Below are 12,255 nucleotides of genomic sequence, written 5' to 3' on the forward strand. Positions count from 1 at the left end.
TATTAACTTATTTGCTTTTGGCTCATCTCGCTCGTTTGAAGACTGAGTGAGGCAGTGAGGGAGACAATCACCATGGCAACATTAGAGCGTAGGCTCCGTACAAGTCGCAGTCGGCAGAGCGTCGACTTTATAGAAGTCGCAGCCGGCAGAGCGTCGACTCGGTAGAAGTCGCAGTCGGCAGAGCGTCGACTCTATAGAAGTCGCAGTCGGCGAGTTGATGACGGCTTAATGATAGTGGCTATTGATGACTCGCGGTACTGCAGGGTCCTCACACACACACACAACGGACCTGGCTTCTCCTGATGAACTGGAGGCCACATGCTCATGCCTTCCCTACCATGCAGCTGCTCGCATGAGTCAAACTTTTTGTTGCAACTGCCCCTTAACTGAGTCACACACACACCTACACACTCATTATCCCGGTTCACTCCCCTTTCCCCCACATTAAAATCGCTACTCCATATTCATACTTTGACTCTTCATCTTATATTTATTTTATAGGCATTATCCTCAACTTACCCAGGTTAATTCACCTTTTAAATTGCTTCTCCTTTTTGCAGATTTTTGGTCTCGATTTTTTTTTTTTTACAAATTTTTCTATAATTTACTTAGTTCCCTTTAATACCTACCCGTAAGTCCTCTCAAGAGGGGTCGCAGGGGAAATATAAACGGCAATATATAATACGATATGCAACAAAAAATTGCAGAAAAACAGCACAACTTCACTGCTGCACCGACTGAAGTATTTTAGACATATATGTTTACAAATATGGTATAAATAAGTAAATAAATATAAAATAAATATGGGATTAATGGGTAGCAAATATGAAATAAAAATGAAATAATATATAATAATTTAAAATATTAAAATTGATGAAAATGTAACCAACATATATTAATAAATGAATAAATGATTAAAATAAACGAAAATGCTCCGCAAACAAACTAAAAGAACACATTTAAATTTAACCTAAAATTAAAAAAAAAATTTCGGCTGAAGCTGCAAAGCTCCCGGTGTTGCCAATCGGAAGGCGTGTCGGTCGTCCTCGACGATTCTCTTTCTTTGAAATTTGTTTTTTTATTTAATGGCGGTTCTCATGTACATATATATTTATTAAATGGCGGTGTTGGCGCATATATGCCTGCCGAAGCTCTTTACCGCGATTCGAGGTTATGTTTAAAATATTTTAGGTCTTAAATTTAAGGCCACCAAATCGAACCAATAAAAAAAATGATGGGCCCGGCCAATTTTGTGGCCAGGCCAGAATTATCTCTGCGAGGACTGGGTCTGGCCGAGCCTTTTGAGTTTTCTCGAACTGGCTTCTTGTCCTCGCTCAACGTCTTTACTGTTGAGTGCACGCTCACAGAGTTCTTTCCTTTTCTTTTCAACAATTCACTTCTAATTTCAAACTTTGTGAACCGCCCGAGCAGCTTGGAACCAATTCCGCTCTATTCCCTTGTGGTTTCTTTTCACCTTCTCTTTTCTTTTCTGGTTGGAACCGTTGTTTCAGCTTCGAACCATTCTCGGTCAAGAACCTTTTCCCCCATAAGGTGGTGCATGCTACCGATCTGCTTTTGGGGCAGGGTGGCATTCCTGAGCTGAACGTATAACACCCCTATGTGGATCTATCAATTGTATTCTATCGATATTTATTGGGTGAAACAGCTGCGCCGAAAATGGCCATAACACCACACTGACAAGCAAAATTGTCCAAAACTGAATTGGCAGTGAAAAACTGGCCTTAACCTCTGATGCCGAAGGATGTCCACGCAGGGCCTAATCTGATGACAAACAGCGCCCAACGAGGGAGACCATCCACTGATGCCTGAACTTGATCCCTTCCTTCCGCCCGTTAATTAGACGGAAGATGATACTGGTGTCCGCTAGTCTGCGTGAGCTGTTGACCTATGCGACCTGATTCTATCCCCGATGTATACCTCTTCTTCCTTGCAGGTCCTCTTCGATGGTTGTCCTTTCCTCCAGGTTTTAGGGTGCTGTCCACTTCCGCGGTCGTTCCTCTATTGCTTCAGGTCTCTGACATGAAACACTCCGGCCAACTTCCCGTTCAAATCTGCCACCTCGTACATATGATTCCCTACCGGTCTCCGAATTCGACATTTCACAAACTTTCTTGCTAATTTGGCGTTGAAGCTCCTCCCAAAGTCGCTTAGCACGCGATTCCTGCGAAACGCCTCTTGTCCGGGCTGGAAGGGTACTTCTCGCGTCTGCCGATCAAAGTTCCTTGCGCTGGTTTCATGTACCTCATGCAGGTTCCGTCTTATGGTGTCCCTCAGATATGCGAACCTATCTCCGGGTTCCAAGCCCTCGAGCTCGTTGTCCTCCAATGCCCGAGGCTTCCGTGCTAACTGGTAATCTGCCCCATTGGTGTACATGTTCTGCCCAAACAAGGCAAAATACGGTATTACCCCTGTAGCTTCATGAACCGAGATTCTTAATGCTGCCTCTATTTCTGGAAGATACAAATTCCACTCTCGGTGGTCACCCTCAAGGTATGCTCGTATTGCGTTAAGCACCGACTGTTTGACCCTCTCCGCCGCATTTGATTGTAGGGAGTAGACTGCCGTCCTTACGTGCCTGATCCGGTACTGCTCGATCATGCTTTGAAACCGCTTCGCCACGAACTGTTTCCCATTGTCCGAATGTATGGTTTCTGGAACTCCAAATGTATGAAAAATCTCCTTCGTCAAGAACTTGATGACTTCCGCTGTTGTTGCCTCTTTCATTGCTTTTAAGAACACAAATTTCGAGAAATGATCGACCACAATAAAAATGTATGCGTGGCCTTTTCTTGAGCGGGGATACTTTCCCAAAAAGTCAATGTAGACCTTCTGGAACGAACGATACGTGATGGTTTCCCCTCCCAGTCCTGGCCTCGGACCTCCATACGATGGCTTAGTCTCCTTGCACACCTTGCAGTCCCTGATGAAGTTTCGCACCTGGGCTACCATGCCCGGCCAATGGAACCTTTGCCTTAAACGATGCAGGGTTTTTGCCATTCCTCCATGGGCCTTCGATGGTGGCGTGTGCGCTTGTTCAATCAACGTCTGGCTCAACGACGTTGGAACCCACAACTTCCAGCAACTTTCTTCGAGTTCTGGTTTACTGCTTGTCCTGACCCGTTTGAATAGAAGGCCATCCACTGCCTTTAGATCTGGCCGCTTTTCCTTTTCTGCTTCAACCACGTTTAGCAGTTCACGATACTCCTCCGATTCAAACTCTACGGTCTGGAATCCCAGCATCCAGTCGTCTTCTTCTTCCTGAACCTCCTCCACCATTCTCGATAGGGTATCAGCCACTACATTTTCCGATCCTTTCCGGTGTTGGATGTCAAAGTCGTACGCTTGCAGTTTTAGGGACCATTCTGCCAGCCTTCCACTCAAATCTTTCAAGGACATTAACCACTTCAGGCTGGCATGATCCGTAATCACGGTGAATGGCATCAGCTCTATGTATGGCCGAAAACGCTTGATTGCCACTACGGCTGCAAAGCATTCCTTCTCCGTAACACTGTAGTTCCGTTGGCACTGGTTGAGCTTCTGCGGCATAAATGCTATCGGTCGTTAGCCGCCGTCTGCTTCCTCCTAGAATAGTACCGCTCCCACTCCGGAGTCTGACGCATCGCACTGGACAAAGAACCTTCGTGAAAAATTCGGGGGTGTCAGTACTGGTGCAGTCATTAGCGCCTTTTTCAGGGATTCAATCGCTTGCTTAGCCTCCGCCACCATGTTGAATTTCTTCCCTTTTTTAAGTGTATCCGTCAGCGGCGCCGCGAGGTCAGCGAAACCCTTTATGAATCTCCTGTACCATCCCGCTGTTCCTAGAAAGCTTCTGACCTCCCGCATACTCTTTGGAATGCCCAGATTCTTGATTGCCTCTACCTTCTTTGGGTCTGTCTTCAAGACGCCACCGCCTATGATGAATCCCAAATATCTGAGTTCCTTGAAGCAGAAATGCGACTTCTTCAACCCTATGGTCAAGCCAGCTTCCCTCAAGAATTCTGCCACTTCTCGGAGCGTCTCCAGATGTTCTTCGAAAGTCGGAGACACGACCAACAGGTCATCTAGATACATGAAGACGTTCTTCTTCAACCTCCATGTTAGGCCGAACGCATCGTCACGAAATGGTACAAGGGACGTCCCGGCACCGTAAACGCCGTATACCTCCAGATCTTCTCTTCCAGTTCAATCTGCCAGAAAGCATGCTTCAGATCCACGCTCGATATGTACCTGGTCTTATTAATACGGCTTAGTATCCCTTCGACGCTTTGTTGTGTATAGGCATCCTTTATTGTGATCTTATTGAGCTTTCTGGCATCTAAACATAGGCGATTTTTCCCGGGCTTCCTTACGAGTGTTATCGTATTACTCCAGGCGCTGTCACTTTCCTCTATCACGCCTAAATGCGAGATGCTCTCGCCTACTTCCTCGTAGATCAGGGACTGCATTGCTGGTGATACGGGATAATGTCGATCCTTTCTGGGACTGCTCCTTCTACCAGCTCGATAGCGTGCTTCATCTTGCCCGTCCTTCCAAGACCGTTCTCTTCAAACATCAAGAAGCACTCGCGGATTCTTTGTAATTTTTCCTTCTGCTCCTTGGTTAGAACATGTGGCTCGGGTTCCTCTTTCTTCGCTTCTTCTTGGATTATCTCCTCCTGACTTGACTCTAGATTGAAGATCTTCGGCGCTATCTTGAAACTCTTCCAAAAATCCACTCTCAGGTACAACTCTTGTTCCAGCGATGGACATAAAAACAAATTCATCACTACCGTGCCCTTCTTATATGTCATCGGTATCGTCACTTTTCCTAGGATCAGTTGAGTTGCCCCATTCGCGTTTTATCTTTGGCATAATATGGTTTCCAGATGATATCCAGAGTTTCTAACAGCTCTCTGCAACCTTTTCCCAGCAAGCTTACGGATGCTCCTGAGTCCTACACACCTATTATGGTCCTTCCGGAAATCTCGATCGCTACATATGGCCTTGGCTCCGTCTCCCTATCCTGTCTTCCCATTGCATTAATTGTTGCACTTGGAATCGCTCTTGCTTCCTTCTTCGAAACCGGTCTCTCGCTTTTTTCACCCTTTTAGAGACAAGCGACATCCCTGCCAGCTGATTCTCCCCGAATATCCGTGCGCGTGCTTCCTTGTATCGGCGCACCCTCTCGCTTAGGGTCAGATGTAGTCGGCCTGGTCCCTGCACGCTCGGTTGAGTGTCCTCCCGGTATTCTCCTCCTAACTGGCTCGGGGCCTCCTCTCGGGCTCCTTCGTGGAACGCGGTTCGCCCATCGCAGCTGCGTTCCTCTGGGCGTTTCCCGTCCTGCAATTGGGACATTTGGGTGTCACCGTGTTCGGCAACCCGCATCTGTAGCAAAACAGTTTTCGCTGCGCTGCTTCACAATCCTGGTAAACATGACCACTCTGCTGGCAGTTACAGCAAATTAGAAGCTTTCTCGGCGCTGCTCCTGCTATTGCATCCACCACCTCTTCGGAGTCCGACAGGGATCCTTGGTCTACCGTCGAGCCGCGAAGTTCTTCTACTCTGCCGCTCCTTTGTTCCTGTCTGGGCCTGTAGGTCGCGCGCAATCGCATGCGCTATCTCCCGTGATCCGGATCCAGAGTCCTCTCCGCTTCCTTACACTCATCGTGTAGATGCTCTAAAGTATAGACGCGGATTGGGTACACCCATTGCCTGACTGGCTCAGCCAAATTTCTTTTTTTCGTTTTGATGATCCAATCCGGGTCCACTCTGCCCACAAGGGAGGCAACTTGCTTCCTGAGCGCCGTGAAGTACTCCTCCAGCGTCTCTCCGGGTCTCTGTTTCCTCTCGGCTATGTTTTGGACTCTGTCGTAGTCGCTCTTTTTGTCGCAGAATCGTCGCTCGAGTGCCTGCTTGAGCTCTTTCCAGGATCGGGGCTGCTTGGTGCGGATTAGGAGCCAATACCACTCTGATTCCTCTTCTACGAGCAAGCGATGAAAATCCCTCAATAGCTCCGGCGACGGCATTCCATAATGGTGATGGAGGTGCTCCACTCTAAATAGGAAATCTTCCGCATTTATTCCCCTTGCGTTTCCCGTAAATTGGAACCCCCATTTATCCAACGGCACATCATGACGACTGAGGGTTGCGATTCGTCCATCTGGAATGCTTTGAGCGTTGTTCCGGCCCTGGACATATCCACCTGCTCCAACACTACGGGATCTTGCTCGGTTTCCTGGTCCTGCAAGGTTAAATCCACCATGGGTATTCCCTACTCCTTGGGTCCTTCCATCGCCGGGTCTTCCCTGAAGCCGTTGACTCGACTGGAATGTAGAATTCTGGCCAACATTTTGGCCAAAAGCTTGCCAGGAGTTCCTCTGCTGCTCGCCCTGTCCTAGGACTGGTTCGCGCTCCTTTTCCGGTTGCTGGCCTTCCTTCAGATCCCTCTCGGTGTTCGCAGACCTGTTCGATGATGATGAAGAAGCTGCGTCTCGTTGATCCATCCTCTTCATCATTTCGGCAAAACCTGCTCGCATGCACTGGTCGATGTTCATCAGAAGCGTCATGTCGACTCGGATCTGTTCTTGTGAAACCTGAATAAGTTTCTGCATTTCCCGCTTATGCATCGACCTGTATGTTTCGGCGTTCTCCAAAATGTATTGTTCCTGAATCGGGTCCAGTTGGATATTCGAGTACCCGTGTGGAGTGCCTTTTGGGTCTAGATTCAGGATCCGTGGAATTCTCCTCCCATGTTGTTCGCTTATTCGGCCACCGACCGACCCTGATATCAACCCTTCAGCACCCTTTTCTCCATTCCCTGACTCAGCATTACCTTTGTAAGCCATTTTACGGGAATATGCCTAGTCACTGGTGCTAAACTAATTAATAAATCCCAATCAACAATAAGTAAACAAAAATAAATGCGGCCACCACTAATAAACACAACTAATAAGAAGAAAAAACTCGACGGATTTCCAATCAAATTTCAACGAAATTACACGAATTGAGGGAAAGCAGTTCCCCGGGTCGTGAGTGGTGTGTGTGCTCTTATTGATCCTTATGCCATCTATTTGTGTGTGAATGAATTATTATCAAAACTAAGCAAACACTGTCGCCCGGCCCGTCAACTAGCGCAAATCATCAATTGGATTGATGACTTGTAGTTAAGGACGCCAGAAAACATATAACTAATTAATTAATTTCTTTTGCTTTCAGACGGACTCATCCTGCGTCTTAAAATATGCTACTTCCTGCTCTACGCTTGGCAGCCGGGGTCATCTTCCCATCTCATCTGTTCGCTTCCAAAGGCTCACGATCCGTCACCTTGGGTCGGCAGGTGTCGCAGGACTTTCCGATCCTCGCAAAAAAAAACAATTAGCAACTTTAATTGCAAGCTGCAATGTTTCGCTATTAACTACCTTTACCTAATTTCCTTCTGCGCTTATTAATCATGTTATTTTTTTTTTTTTCAAAAATCCTTTTAATGTCGCAGTTGGTTTTCCCTCTTTTCCGCTGAACGCAATATGCCAAGGCTAGAATACCTGGCAAAGTCGTCAGTTTTTTTTTTTCTTTTTATTTGCAATATATTATATAATATTATTATAATATTTTGCTCTCTTATCCAGACCCATTAACTAGAAATACCCTTCTTTATATCCTCAGCAGGATATAGTGTTGCCATTCAATTTGGGCGCCATATTGTTATTTCCCTTCTAATGGACCTGCGTGGCATTTGGGGTGCCAGCCCAGCTAGCTCTCTCTTCGGGCCATGGATCCCCTAACCCTGCCCGCCACACATAACAATAAATTTTGCCGATACTCGACGTTTACACAACACTATACGGAAACAAAGACAACTTCATCTATAGTTCCTCACACACACAACGGACCTGGCTTCTCCTAATGAACTGGAGGCCACATGCTCATCCCTTCCCTACCATGCAGCTGATCGCATGAGTCCAACCATTTTGGTTGCAACTGCCCCTGACTGAGTCACACACACACCTACACACTCATTATCCCGGCTCACTCTCCTTTCCCCCACATTAAAGTAGCTACTCCATATTCATACTTTGACCCTTCATCTTATATTTATTTTTAGAGGCATTATCCTATAATTAAGTAATGTGCAGGTTAATTCACCTGTTAAATTGCTTCTCCTTTTTGCAGATTTTTGGTCTCGATTTTTCTTACAAATTTTCTTCAATTTACTCAATTCTCTTTAAAACATTCGGATCCTTCCTACTTGGTCGAAGTCGCAGTCGCGTTAATGAATGTTGATGACAGTGGTACTCCAGGGAAACAAGTGCGTAGGTGTGCGTGAATATGTGTGTACTTCTGTGTTCAAGCTTAACGAGGGAAAATTTTATATTTTGGGCTGCTGACCGCATGTTAGGTAGAGTGTGGACGAGAACGGCAGCAGAAACAGCTGATGTATACATGTGCATATCGACGTGTTTGATTGTTTTGATTTTAGCTTGTTTATATTTTTTTAGCGCTTCAGTCTCTTTATATTGTTCTTTTTTATACCCTTGCAGGGTTTTATAATTTCAGTCAGAAGTTTGCAACGCAGTGAAGGAGGCACCTCCGACCAAAGTATTTATATTCTTGATCAGGATCAACAGCCGAGTCGATCTGACCATGTCCGTCTGTCCGTCTGTCCGTTTCTACGCAAACTAGTCTCTCAGTTTTGAAGCTATCTGAACGAAACTTTGTATTTAGCCTTCTATATACTCTCACTCGTATATATGTCGGAACGGGCCGGATGAGACGACTACATCATATAGCTGCCATAGGAATGATCGGAAAATTTTCACAAAAAAATCTTTAACATTTTCAATTTTAAATAGAATTCGATCAAATTTAAAATATAGCTATTCTATTATACTCTACAATTTTGTGTAAAATTTTATGAAAATCGGACTACTATATCATATAGCTCCCATAGGAACGATCGAGAAATTAATACAATTAAAAATTATAACACATTCAGTTTTCAACAGATTTTCATCAAATTTAAGGTATAGCCATTTAATATTAGTCTTAAATTTGACACCAAATTTCATGAAAATCGGACAACTATATCATATAGGTGCCATACAAACGATAGTTTGATGTAGAAGAAAAATGCAAATCTGTGAATGTAAAGCTGCAAATATAATATGTATAGGTGAATGAAATGAAAGCAGGTATTACTTCATTGTTTTTTAACACAAATATATAATTTATATTGTATGGATTCCTAGTCATAGAAGTTCTATCTGCAAGGGTATATAAACTTCGGCGTGCCGAAGTTAGCGTCCCTTCTTGTTTTCTTTATATTTATACTAGCTGTACTCTGCCACGTTTCTCTGTGGCATTTTGTGGTTGCACGCATAAGAAGTAAGCAAACAAAAAAGAATAATTTTCAAATTCATTTAATTCTGTAATACTTGTTGGTATACAATATTCTTCGTTTCTCTATTCTCTGCGTAAATATAAAGACTATCTGGTTTTCCGACACGGAAACACGCAACATATAATTGTCCGTGTGAAAAACAACCTGCAATCTACAATCTTGAACTGGAACGGTGTATCAGTCGGGATCAGAGGAATCCCAGGAATGAGGACATCTTCACCTTTGAAAGGCCCAGTTATGATCGTTGCTTCTACTACGTTTTTCATCAATTTCTTGACTTCGAGTCGCGTACCGTTGCAGAGTTTCGGCTTAATTATATTTCGGAGCATGATTATCGGCACACCTATTTTTAATTTCAATATGTGTGGTGGCATTCCAGGCAGATCAAGTGAGTTTAGAAATTCCGTAGGGTAATTAACTGCTTCCTCTGCCTCCACAACGGTGTCTATCGACTTATATGTGATTTCGTCAGTTTTTATGCTGGATTGGATTACATGATTGAGCTGGTAGACATCTTTGTTCTTGGCAGCGAGAATCGCTCGTCCACTGATCAAATCGTGATTCCTATAATTCGGATATCGGGGAACACTTTTTGGATAAGTCCTTCCTTCGATGTGACTAACTTACAGAAATTCTCGGGCAATACTATTTCTCTCGACGTCTCATTGACTAGCAGCTTTCCGTTCCCAATGTCCAGTAGCTTTCGTGAGAATACGTCGGCTGAGTCATCGTTCTATAACTGGACAGGCATATTCGCCTTCAACTGTAATGTACGCACATGTTGCCACAATATATAATATTTCAGGCAAGCATTTATCTCGTCAGCTGGTGTCGATCGGGAAATCACAGGCAACGATTGCCTGAAATACCCTGCGAGCAATATTAACGCATTCCCAAATGGTTGGACAGCTCCACGCAAATCCCGCAATGATCAATCGAGAGCCACCAGCGATTTTTAGTGTGCCACCGTGCATTCATCCCAAATAATTAGTTTACATCTTTGAAATACTTTTCCCATGCCAGATGCTCTGGAAATGTTGCACGTAGGAATCTCGATGATATGCATGTTCAACGGCAAGCACAGGAATCCCAGTGGGTCGAACGTTGATATCACTAGGCTCAAGTATTCCCTTTTTGTAGGAACTCGATCCCCTCTTAGAACGCTGCTTGGCACTCGGTGATACTCCACTTTGAACCTAAAGTTATCCGTGGCTACCTGTCAACGCATTCCATGAATCTTCTGCTCAGCCTCGCCCCATCCAACGCTCTTGACATGTCCAGGTGGTCCCAACGCCGTCTCCACGGTGGGTGAGCTGGATGAGAACTTGCATAGCTCGAATCCAGCTTCCGCGTGTATCTCCTTCACTCGGGTAGATACGCTAATAGCTTCGCGCTCTGTAGCGAAACTGTGCACTTAGTCGTCGACGTAGTGGTAGTCAACGATAGCCTTGACTGCTCTCGGATCCAAATCACGAAACCTCAGGGCATTCACAGTCTTCACGTAATGTGCAGCGCTCGGCGAAAGGCTGCACCAAAGGTAATTACGTTCATCACGTATACTTTTGGATCCCTTCCGTCATCACCATCTCTCCAAAGGAATCTTTGGTAACATCTATCTTCGGGTCGAATCAGCACTTGGTGGAACATCTCCTTGATGTCGCCGCAGACTCCGACTGCTCCTTCTCTGAAATAAAAGAGCACGGCTGGCAAAGACTTGTAGTGCTGAATTTAACGACGTTCCTCCAACTTTGGCTGTCGCATTAAACACAAGCCGGACCTTACCGGGCTTGTTCGACCATATCCGGTCACTCTTCTCCGCGACCTCATTTGGCTCCAACCGCCTCGCGTATCCTTTTGCAACATAATCCTTAATGATCCGACAGTATTACAGCGCCAATTGTTCGTTGCGCTTCATCTTCTTCTCGACGTTGACCAGCCGTTTGTACGCCATCTCATATCTCTGTGGCAGCTTAACGTGGTCGTCCTTCCAGAGTAGTCCCGTTTGGTAGCGACGCCGCACTCTTACCGTGGTGTCTTCGAGTATCCTTTGTCGTCGTTGGCTGCGACCTGTGACACGAGATTCACACCAAAGTTCTCCATATCGAAGTAATCCTCTACCATTTTTTCCACCGTATCATCCATCGACATGGCAAGTAGGCAGGACCTCGGGCCCGAACACAACCCAGCCTAGCTCGGTTGCAGCCGCATACGGTCCCTCTCTGGCAAATCGCCTAGTTCTTAGTGGCAATCCCAGATTACCATGATCCTTCATCGGCAGGAGCGCATCCTTATGCACACCCTGGACATCCTGCCAACTTAACGTCTGCATCGGTAGGCTCAAGCTCGAAATGGCATACATGTTTCTCAGTACGTGGCGAGTAGACTTTCCAACTCCACTTATTTTCAGGCTCACTACGTTTGTGGTCTCTCTGGATGCCCTTCCTCCAAACCATTGGATATTTGGCTTTCTGCGCTCTCCTTGTACTCCTAGATTCCTCCGTAGTTCGTCGTCGATCATCGTAATGGAGGATCCTTCATCAAAGAGCGCGTACGTATTCACCGTCCGACCGGCTCCGTATAGCGTTACTGGCAGTATACGAAACAGAAGGCGGCCTCCCTCAGCGTCAACGCAGTTTAGATTCCTCTGCAAGGGCGAATCCGCTTCCTAAGGTGACCTTTTCTCCACGCTGTTTATGGCGGCCCGGTGGTTCGCCTCGTGGTCCCTGTGATCGTCTCGTGCAAAGACCACCTGTCTGGGCTGTGTCTGGAAACCGCTGACTGCTGGTTCCCTCCGTTGTGACGACTGCACCCACCTCGTTGCTGCGGCCTCCTTTCCCTCTCCTCGGCTCCTTTCCCTCT

Source organism: Drosophila serrata, unplaced genomic scaffold, assembly GCF_035046125.1.
Source record: "Drosophila serrata isolate PLE 108 unplaced genomic scaffold, ASM3504612v1 contig_74, whole genome shotgun sequence".
Classification (NCBI taxonomy): domain Eukaryota; kingdom Metazoa; phylum Arthropoda; class Insecta; order Diptera; family Drosophilidae; genus Drosophila; species Drosophila serrata.